Consider the following 12,409-nt stretch of genomic DNA (forward strand, 5'->3'; position numbering starts at 1 on the left):
TGAAATTTAGCTTTCCTAAAAATTATACCGTATCAAAAACTGTTTGCTCGTTACCTACAATATACTTTCTTCATATAAATATGAAGGGCAATCTTGGTAAATAAAGTCTTTTGTTTATAGCCTCTCATGCCTACTTTACAGAACCATACACATGTCAAAGTGTACGGCAAAAATTATAACTGAATTAAAAACCTGTATCATTTCTCTCTGTGAATTCTCTATGAATTCTGGACTTAACATCCATATAAGGAGACTAGATATCGTAGACAAGTGTTAACTTTAAATTTAAGCAGCTATTGCTTAGACCAAACTGGACTTCATTATCACTAGGAGAGTTTTCTTCCACAATATAATTTCTTGAAGACTTAAGGGCGTTTGTCAGTCCGAATTGTTGGATTCAGACCTGCATAGGTATTATTTTTACCAGACTAAAAACTTCACTGTCAGTAAGAGTTAGTTTTTCACAATGCAACTTTCTGAAGGTATAGAAGTAACTATAGCAACTAACACAGCAATTGTCTTCCCGCTTTAAATATTGGAATAGTAGCTTCTTGTAGTTTGAGATGAAGAAGATGTGCAACCTCCAGTATAAATAATGAATGCAGTGTAAATGTTGCAAAATACACTCAACTGTTGCTTTTACAGATCCAACATCATGTTTTCATGGAAGTGGAAATAGCAAAATAATTTCCAATTCTCACTATAGAACATTCCTCCTACTTTCTTGAGCTCGGTATGGCCTGGTGGTTAATGCACTCGACTGGGGATCGTGGGTTCGAATCCCCTTTACACTAAACATGCTCGCCCTTTCAGGCGTAGGGGTGTTATAATGTACGGTCCATCTCACTATTCATTGGTAAAAGAGTAGCCCAAGAGTTAGCGGTAGATGGTGATGACTAGCTACCTTCCCTCTAGTCTTACACTGCAAAATTAGAAACGGCTAACGCAGATAGCCCTCGTGTAGCTTTGCACAAAATTCAAAAGCAAACAAACAAACCTACTTTCTTGAGCTGAAGAGAAATAGCTGGACCTTCATCTTACTCCAATCATGCATGTCATTGCCTGAAAACAGACTGGCATTTGAAATATTTTATGTCAAACCTAAAACCCTTCAGTGATCCATTAACTGACGATCCATCTACAAAAGGCAGCGCTTTCGTTGTATTACGTAATTCTACCATTCTAATTGATTTGTCTACTAAAAACAACGCTTTGTATCACCTTTTGTTGGACACCTTGCTTGTTTGAATGTCCCAATTTCCTAACTTATCTACCTTCATTGGCCCGGCATGGCCAGGTGGGTTAAGGCGTTCGACTTGTAATCTGAGGGAAGCGGGTTCGAATTCCCGTCGCACCAAACATGCTCGCCCTTTCAGCCATGGGGACTTTATATTTTGACGGTCAATTCCACTCTTCGTGGATAAAAGAGTAGCCCAAGAGTTGGCGGTGGGTGGTGATGACTAGCTGCCTTCTCACTAGTCTTACACTGCTAAATTAGAGACGGCTAGCGTAGATAGCTAGGTTTGCACAAAATTCCAAAATAAACTGCCTTCATTCAAAGCGCCCTTTGGTATTTTTAAGCATCTTGGTGTAAAATGTTTCTGGGGTCTAGAAAGAACATCTTTACGATTATGAAGTTTCATTTTTGAACATGAACATCATCTTTTCCTTGATTTGTTCTAACTGCATCCTCTTTCATGTCGTGTTTGATGTTCACTGATCTCTCACCACGTTAATGATTTGTTTATCACCGTACACAAATATATATAGCTGCTCATCATCCATTAGTAAGGTCACTGAACAAGCAGAATGAAAATAATAGAAGAAAAAATGGCAAAAGAAAACCGTATGATGTAACTTACACCAGCTGTTTAACAAAGAGTGGTTCTTGCAAGGTTTAACAACGTCTTTAAAGCAACAATGAGGATATTCTCTTGTGTGTATTTAGACCAAACTTGTGAGGTAACTTAAATTTTCCTTAAGTATGTATGTTTCTTTAATGCAAAGCCATATCGGGCTATTTGCTGAGTCCACCGAGGTGATTGAACCCCTGATTTTAGTGTTGTAAATCCGTAGACTTAACGCTGTACCAGCGGGGAACTTTTCGTAAGTAACGATAACGTGCGAGAGAAAGTAAAGTGTATTATACCTTGAAAGAATGGACTGCTAAGACAAGCACCTGTATAAATATTTGGTCACAAAAGATGAAATATTTTACTCTTTTATCCTTCGTGCTTGTACATTCCCTTGGAACGTGAAGTATAAAAGTGGATCCATATTTCTGGATTATGATTGTATTGAACTAATCATTTGCAGCAAAGTAATTGTGTTATTAACTCGTTTTGTTTTGTTTTTTTGTTCGGGGGGGAGGTTGTTTAAAAGAAGATTAAGAGTCTATAAATAACTTTCTTCAATATCTCAGTGGTCAATCTGTGGGCTCATGACACTAAATCTGGGCTTGAATACCCACGCTTCGCTTAACAAGAAACATACAAAATAATCTGTGAGCTTTTATTCCTATCAGGGGTTTCAGCATGCATTATTTTGTGTGCTCAATTCCAGATTTTATATGAATAGTATAACTCTTTTCTATGCATATTAGAATTCATTTCTGCACACAATATATTAGTTAAGGTCCCTAAAGGCTATAAAATGTGAATACTTGGAAGAGTTTGGTGGATGGAATGTACTTCATTTGATCGAAATATTCTGTGCATCTGTATGAAGAACTATTGGAAGTGCATTTTACTGAGCGATAAGCATAAAGGCTTATAATGCTAAAAGTCAGATAATTTATTCTGTAAATTTTTGTTTAAGTACAACAAACAAACAAGCAAGCATTCCACTGTTTCTGAAATATCACTAGGGGTGTTACTATAGCAACTGCTGAATATATCTCCACATCACTGTTGGCTTCTGCAACCATTCTAACAATGGTATCAGATATTACAACATATTTTATGTCCTCTTAAAAACTTTGAACATATTTCTCCATGACATCGTTCAGTTGGAGAATAATATTGGGGTTACTGTCTTAAAGCTGAATCTTCATGAACACCAAAAAGCAGTAGCTAGCAGGGATGTGGTCAGGAGAGTGCGTAAGGAGAGGATGGTGAGAAACATGTAAATAACCTACACATCTAGCATCTTGTGCTATTCATGCGGAAGTATACCCAGAAAGCTATCTGAGTATTACAACCATGTACCCGATATAGCCAGGTGGTTAGGACGCTCGACTCGTAATCTGAGCATTGTGGGTTAGAATTCCCGTAACAACAAACATGCTCACGCTTTCACCCGTGGGGATGCTATAATGTGACGGCTATTCCCACTATTCGTTGCCGGTGGTTGGTGATGACAAGCTGCATTGCATTTTCTCTGATTTTACACTGCTAACTTAGGGACGACTTACGCAGATAGCCCTGGTGTAGCTTTGCGCTAAAATATAAAACATGCAAACACGTTACAGCCATACTGTTGGTACAGTTTTACCAAAGCAGTTAATGTTGTGTCTTTCTCTACTACAGAATGTAATGATCCAGTCCATCTTGTGCTTATATATCAGCCTAATGACCATGTTTGGCACCCCTAGTGTCATTTCTAGAAACTTGCCATGAAATCTGGTACATGTAAGTAAAAATATTTCGTTACAGTGTAACAGGTTGTTGATATAAAAAAACTGTTCTAAGTACCATTACTCATGTTTAAACTACCCTGTATCCACTCACTTGATCATTCTATACAAGAAGGTCATCTTTGGTAATAAATCATCTAACTATCTGAGTGTTTTGATTTTTAAGCTTTTGTTCCAACCATAAATTAGAAATATAATTACTATTAACATGGGGCTCTTAACTAGCCTCGAAAATTCAGTACAGCTAGATTATAAATATCAATGAATTATTAAATACAATGTAAATCACATATGAACGAAAAGTAACTAGCCTTGAGTGTTCATTAGATATTAATTTCTGTGCATAAGTTATTGTGTTTTAAACATTCATTGAATACTTAATGTAATAGAGAAAATAATGATTAATTATTTGGACCAGAATAATTTATGTCACTAAAGTCTAACCTGAAAGATAATTGGTTTGGTTTGTTTTGAATTTCGCGCAAAGCTACACGAGAGCTATCTGCGCTAGCCGTCCCTAATTTAGTAGTGTAAGATTAGGAGGGCAGCTAGCTACTCATCACCACCCACCGCCAACTCTTGGGCTACTCTTTTACCAACGAATAGTGGGATTGACCACCACATTATAACGCCCCCATGGCTGAAAAGGGCGAGCATGTTTGGTGTGACGGGGATTCAAACCCGTGATTCTCAGATTACCACTCGAGTGCCTTAACCACCTAGCCATGCCGGGCCTGAAAGATAATGTTAATTACGCTTCCTTTTACTGGTTTATCACTAAAATCTGTACTTTATGCTGCGTTATAAAACTGACACTTGCAAGCCTAAAACTGGATGAAATTGAAAGTGTAAAAAACTGTGAGTTTGTTATTGTCATGAAGTTAGGTGTGACGTAACGTCAGTTGTAGCTCAGAAAGTGTGAGAAAGCAGCCGGTCATTGGCTAGTCTTTCAAATACAGTACTTAAAATCATTAGAAATAACTAGAGTAATAATAATTGAGTATAAGAGGTGCTATCTAAGTTCATCCTGTGTGAAGACCACAAGACACTTCCACTTCTTATGGTTATAAAATGTTATAATCCGACTTATACTGGAAAACTGGTTTAAGATCAAGAAAGGCCTTTCTCACATTCTTCTCAACTTCAACCAATGTCACCTCACACCATACTTCATAACAATCATTATATTACCAATTTTACATGAAAAAGGTTCTAGATTTATAAAGGTTTATACAGTAAATGAAAGTGAATTAGAATGTAGTTTCTATAAGTTGTTCGATAATATAATTTTTCTGGGGAAAAGTTACATCAGCAGGGATACCAGATGCTTATCCCCGGTGGTTAAAGTTGAACTATGGAACTGTGCCCTGGCCCTCCGTAAAGAGTCTTCCCCTCTTCCAAATTAAACTTCACGTGTTAGTGACGCACACCGCTTGTGTAATCAGACCTAGGATTTTTTGTTTTGTTAACGTTCATCCACATAAACTTTCTCTGAATGCTGCAACATAAATTTCCAATAACTTATTTACTGACTGACATGAAACGAAACGTGCAGACCCACCAAAGGGACGAGCAGGCCGGGAATATTTCCCCGAGGCTTAGGATAAAAAACAGTGCACAGAGTGTATTGAATGAGTTTAAATAAACATTTACAGCGACTTCAATCATGTATGCGGCATCATTTTGAAACTTATTCGATGGGGGAGGGAGGCATTCTTGCTCAGCCCGTGATGGTTCTCGTCGACCCTTGAAATGGGAAGCATTCGTGATATTAAAAATGAAGTGTTCATAAAGAGTTGATTATCTGATTGAAGATCACTTCATTAATAACAGTTCCACTCTTATATTTTGTACTAAATTTCAGACAGAGGAGAGATCTATATGTTACAAACACGTATCGGAAATGAAACTTGGCTTTTCATTATGAAAAGTTTGAGTCAAACTCGCTTGTTCTTTATTTTGTAGCTTTAAAACCATCATAAACTCCGGCATATGTTTTAAAATTATAATTGAAGAAATTAAACTTAAATATAACCTATACAATATTTAAGTCGTTGTTTTTCACGTCTATAAAACTGTGTTCTTTGCAAACTAGATGCAATTTACGTAGTCATTTATTTACATAGTGGTGTACCATAAGGTGTTTTCTCGTGATTTAATCATATTGTTAATACTATTGAAATTAGCACGTAACAGGGAGAATAAAGACAAGCGACAAACTACTTATAATGTTTTTTGTCGTTATTTTATTGGACAAAATGAGTCTTACGTCATACGCTCTTATTCTTTCTTGTTGATGCAATTGTGTTTCATTCCTTTAAATTACACCTTATAACATCATAGAACCTTTGTGTATTAAAGACTTTTCTTCATATCGAGTCATGCTTCTTGTCACGATAGCTGAACCCAGTATTCAAATAATACAAATATCAAAAACATGTATAACTTTATCTTAAGTCCTCAAACATGATATTTTCGTATTAATAGATATATATTCCGAAGAACGTCAGGCTAAAAGTATCCATAGTGAAAAATAAAATTGAAAGCTCAAGTGGTGTCAGTTGGAACATGTTAGGTTCTGGTCGTTAATTCCACTGAATTTCATATGGTTTGTCAATACCTTAAATGGATTATTGTTAGACGGTATTTCTTGATGTTAGGCTTAACTCTAATATTAATTACAATAGTTATCATTTTATTTCAGGAACGCCTACGGGCTATTTAGTTTGGACGTCGGTCTTATTGTTTGTATCAATACGCCTGTTTGTGTTCTCTTACTGTAGCGGAACAATACAGTATAGAAGAGTTGGTTGGCTTCACGCAATTTGTACAGAATGATAAAAATATTAACTAATGAAAAATCTTATAACTGTCAGCTTAAAACATGTTACTTGAACAGTAATTTATTCTAATATCTTTGTTCAGTGTTTCAACAACAGTAAACCTACTTAAATAAACAGTTGACAACGAAGTCTGAGTGGAATACTGCATGTTTGATTATTTGTAATTTGTTGGACGATATGAGAAACCTTATTTAATTATTTCAGAATACTCTTTTGGTGTAAAGGTTAAGAGAGGGTTTCCTTTTGTTTGTGCAGTGTTATTACGCGAGTAAATTGTGTGTTGAAATGTATTGATTTTATCAGAATTTTCATGAATCCTATACTCTCGTTTCGATCAAACACTAACGATCTTTTGTTGTTATTGTTTCGTAGACGTGTCGATACAATCGTGACAGTACAAAAGTTAAAACCGCAAACCAAGAAGTTCATAACAGTTTTCATGCAGAGCGGTAAATATTGGTTTCAAACGTTACAAGAAACGAAAACGTTTTTGATGAATGTCGATAGATATGGCACTGAAATTCTGTCTAGAATAACTTCCCAATTACTATCAACCCGTTCTCTATGGTGGCTGGGAAACTGCGCCATGAGACGATAAAAAGGCCTTCGTGTGATAAAACATGACTAGGACAAGTGCCATAATCTCAAGCATTGAGTTGTCTGTGGTTCTCTGGTAGCTGATAGACTGTCTTGTGAGACAAGAGTAAATGTGTGTGACAAAGCTTGACAAGACAGAAAATTTCCAATGAATCATTACAAAGAAATTCTGAACCGCGAGCTACCTTTCCTTAGAACTAAATACAAATTTGAGTCTCGCATAGGAGTCTCGAATAGCTATGCTGTAAACAGATTTGGTACCAACGGTGAGCATAGCTCAGATAGCCCATAGTGTAGCTTTGCGTTTAAAAATAAACAAAGTAATAATTTCAAAATCCATACTTAATCATTTGTACCTTCCAGTAGGTCAGAGTAAATTTCTGGGGTTCGTATCCTCACAGGAGGCCGAAATTCGGGTAACACTTTTTGATGACGAGAAACCCACTTGAAATAAAAATATCTCGGAACGGCTGGTATGGATATTAACACTTTTATTGATAAGGAGAGAACAACGTTTCGACCTTCCTTCAGGTTAACAAAGAATTCAGGTAACACATCGTGTATCTTTACAATAAAATAAAACTGTATCACTTTTCACTCCTTGGTAGCTCAGTGACAAGTCTAAGGGCTTATTATGGTGCTAAAATTCGGGTTTCGACGCCGGTGGTGAACATAATATAAATAGCACAATGTGTATTTTTGTGTTTAATAACAAAACCTACTTCGCTTCTTTCTGCATCGTAATATAAACTCTGTTAATAAGAAACAAAGAAAATTCCACCTTTTTATTTTCGCGAGATCAGCTTAATGAATTTTCGAGCGAGTGAGCCAGTAGTGAAAAAAAATAGATAAATCATGAATCAAGTCTGCCATTGTGTGATTGTTTCTGAAGTAAAAATAGACAAATCATGAATCAAGTCTGCCATTGTGTGATTGTTTCTGAAGTAAAAATAGACAAATCATGAATCAAGTCTGCCATTGTGTGATTGTTTCTGAAGTAAAAATAGACAAATCATGAATCAAGTCTGCCATTGCGTGATTGTTTCTGAAGTAAAAATAGATAAATCATGAATCAAGTCTGCCATTGTGTGATTGTTTCTGAAGTAAAAATTGTCAAGTTCAAGATTATTCACACCTTTTTGTCAAGAACTTGCAACTAGGCCCGGCATGGCACTCGGCTCGTAATCAGAGGGTCGGGGTTCAAATCCCCGTCGCACCAAACATGCTCGCCATTTCAGCCGTGCGGGCGTTATTATGTGACCGTCAATCCCATTATTCGTTGGTAAAAGAGTAGCCCAGTAGTTGGCGGTGGGTGGTGATGACTGCCTTAGCTAGCTGTTAAATTAGAGATGGCTCCATTAGAAATTCAAAAAACAAACTAGCAACTAAATGCAGAAACCCATACTACAGTTGTGAAAAAATTTATAATTAAATTAGATAGTATGGATTAATTTATGCTATCTATATGCTACAGTGATATTAGTGAATGAATAGTTTACGTTACATAATTCCTTTGGGAAGCATTATGTTACAACAAATTTTTTGAAGTTTATAAAATTTTGAATGGCGTATTTACGAATCCTGCAAATATGTCTCTGTAAAATAAAAGTATGTTATTTATTAATGTCGTTACTCGCGATACACGCTTTAAAGTTTCATATCAATGACAAAATTGTAATACAATGGCAACCACGGAAAAGTAACCAGAAACTGTATATCCAGAACTTTTTAGTTTTAATTCATCTAAGTATTTTTCCCCTAATTTCATTAATTGAGTAAGAATAATGGACAGACTGGAGGTTTGCTTGTAGTATTTAATTCAATGTTAAGGCTGACAACAGTTTCGTACCTCGAATTTCTGAACTTTATGGACTCGAAAACGATTATAAGGCATCCGACCTGTGCAGATATCCAGAAGCAGTCTTTTTATTTTAATTAACAGGCTTATATGTGATGAAAACTTGTACTTTAGGGTATCTTTACTGGACCTTTCAAAGTAACGAGAAATGAGACACTTCACGTGCATACTTTTAGTTTCATTTTGTCAGTACTTTTTTGTTTGTTTTTTGATTTCGCGCAAAGCTACACCAGGTTCATCTGCGCTAGCCGTCCCGAATTTAGAAGGGTAGAAGGCAGCTAGTCATCACCACCCACCACCAACTCTTGGGCTACTCTTTTACACCAACATTTCAAACGCAACAGTATTGAAGATAGTAATTTAACTTTAATACTTCTAATAATAATGTTATTTTTCTCATATTTATTGTTTGCTTAACTCGGAAATCACACAATTCTTTATCGTTATTGACAACTGTTTATACAATGGTATTTTACAAGTATATTCCATACCACTTGCCTGATTTTAAATCTTAAATTGATCAAACATTCCTTCGTAATTCGTATTTGAAAATGCATATTTGTTCGTGATAAATAATAGTTTCTTTTTTCGATATTCTAGTAGCTGTAAATGTTCCATAATATTCTTTATATTTATTGTGTTTTTAGGTTCGTTCATGCAAATTTATTCTATGCAAAAGCCTGCCCCCCAGTGGCTCAGCGGTATGTCTGCGGACTTACAACGCTAAAAACCGGGTTTCGATGTGGTGGGAAGAGCACATATAGCCCATTGTGTAGCTTTGTGCTTAATTCAAAACAACAACAGCAAAAGCCTCCTAGTGGCACAATGGTATGTCTGCGGACTCGCACCGCTAGAAATCGGGTTTTGGTAACCGTGGTGGGTAGAGCACAGATAGCCCATTATGTAGCTTTGTGCCTAATTTCAAACGAACTGCACAAAATTGTGTGTTTTCCAGATGTAATATGACTTTTCTAAATTTTAATTGCTCATTAAAATTTTGATATTAGTAATGATTAATTATCATCATTTTGACTCATAGGAACCAGTTTCCTTGTAGTAGTATTTAAGTTTAAAAAAAATGTGTTATATTAAATTATCTGAAGAATAACTTTTTGCTTTCAAATGAAATATTCTGTTAAAACTTGATAACGTAAATTGAAGATAATTGCCACAATAGTGTACATTACATAGATGGATCTGACGGATTTACCGTTGTACATTTATTTTAGTGCCTACGCTTGTTTCTGTTTAGTTTGTTTTTTTTTTTGCATGTTACGTATATTGTTGGCTATGTATTGCGCAAGTCCTGCTTGTTATCGAAATTTGTAGAACGTTCTTGAGTGCAAAAAATCAACAATACTTGTTTACGAAAACGCTCTAGGTCATTTTTGAAAATTATAGAAACTCACGTGATTGGCATATAAAAACCGACGCGCCGAAAGACAGAGAGAATATTGTTCGACAGCTACAGTGAATGTGCTATAGGTTTGGGAAGCTATAATTGTGATCAAAGTATATTAATAGGAAAATTACAGCATTTAACGAGGATCATTATAGATTTCGAACATTACAAACTGTCCAACTTCAGTAAATTATTTGGACATTATTGTTTTGACAAGGACATTAAACATCTTCTTTGGTAAGGAATGAGTTTCTAGTCGATGTGAGGCTAGCCAAGAAAGGCGTCGTTAGCTTAAGCGAGGTGCAACAGTATCAACTCAGAATTAATTTACTCGTCGTGGACCTTGACCATCGGTAAAATTTTCAGTTCTAGACTGGATATAAAACTCAGTATTGTCTACAAGTTTGCAAAATTGTTGTATATAAACCATAATTTATAATAAGTATTAGTAATAACCGTTATTATAAATAGTATTGTTTTATGTTTTTTATATTAAATATGGTTGTGATAAAAAAGGACATTGTGTATATCAATTTTGTTGATGAATAATAAATAACATAAATCTAATACATATCAACATTTAATTAACTTACAACGCTAAAATTCGGGTTTCGATACCCGTGGTGGGCAGGGCACAGATAGCCCATTGTGTAGCTTTGTGCTTAATTCAAAACAATAACAACAACCATTTGTGTTTTAATGTATTGATCCATGAAACAATAAATGCATGTTTGACAATCAGAAAAATCTTTGACTTCGGAATTTCAATAATTTTGTTTTTTATCTTTAATGACATTTTTGTTTTCTGCACTTGTTTTGTCATATTTGCATGCATATACAATGTCACCCCACCCTTACAATTCTCTTAAACAAAACGGGTTGGTGGTGAATTATTGCTAACACTAACAACGCCAATGCACCTATTTAGGACATAGGTACGTTTATCAATAAATTATATTTTAATATATATTTATTTTATTCTATTGTATTCATTTTTATCCAACCTGGCTTTTGCAGGTGCTGATGGTTTTCTTCTGAATAAGAGTACTGTTATGACTTAATATGTTTGTTAGTTAGCAGTTAGGCATAGATCTGCATGATGGACTACTTGCGCTCTGCCCGCCACAGGTATCGAAACCAAGTCCCTATCGTTGTAAATCCGTAGGCTTACCGCCATACCACTGGTGTTGTGGGACTTAATATGTACTAAACTGTTAATTTTGTATATAAAAAACATGGTCAAAGGAATTGGAGCTTTCTTACATTATAACTCGTGTAACTTTATATAAAGTTTGTGAAATAACATAAACACACAGAACTAGCAGCAGGTGTAAAGATTACAGTCACGTGTGTAGGTGTCTTATTAGAGATCTATTACTTCCAGGCTTATCACATGTATCAACAAAGTAAAAGCTTTTTTATGTTAGTGATTCATTTATTCCTTGGGGCAGGGAGACCAGAGTTATCTGTGACACACGATATTTTAATCCCTTTAAGACTACAGGACTGTCTGTGACACATTTTTATTTCCTGTATGATCACAGGACCATCTGTGACAGCCAAGTTTCTACTCCCTATATTACCACAGTTACCACAGGACTATCTATGACACATAGTTTTACTCTGTATATTATCGCAGAATTGTCTGTAACACTCATAATTTTACTTCCTATATTATTACAGGACTGTTTGTGACACGCGTAGTTTTACTCCCTTGCGTAATACATATAAACATGCCCATAACATGCAGGATTTTAATTTCCTGTTTGGTTACAAGGTTAGCTGATCCACAAGTTTTTATTCCCTAATTATCATAGGACTGTATGTGACAAGCATAGTTTTATTCCATACATTCCTAAGCTATCAATGACGCAGAGAATTTTATTCCATATATTTTGTTCTAGCAATATTCTCTTGCAAACTTTTAAATAGGTAGATTTTTGTTACGTTATCTACGGTTCACAATATTTCAAATAGGTAGACTTTTATTACGTTATCTACGATTCACAACTATTGTATCTTATGATGATACTTACACAATATTTTTTGTTTTTTTACACAGAATTTCCTACCCT

The 12,409-nt window shown here is 35.4% G+C and overlaps 1 protein-coding gene across 1 annotated transcript in view; it reads left to right on the plus strand.

The window, feature by feature from the left end:
- LOC143248847 (frequenin-1-like) overlaps positions 1 to 12,409 on the plus strand; it is a 95,649-nt gene that overhangs the window by 46,009 nt on the left and 37,231 nt on the right. The window lies entirely within an intron of this gene.

Source organism: Tachypleus tridentatus, chromosome 4 (genome assembly GCF_004210375.1).
Source record: "Tachypleus tridentatus isolate NWPU-2018 chromosome 4, ASM421037v1, whole genome shotgun sequence".
NCBI lineage: Eukaryota > Metazoa > Arthropoda > Merostomata > Xiphosura > Limulidae > Tachypleus > Tachypleus tridentatus.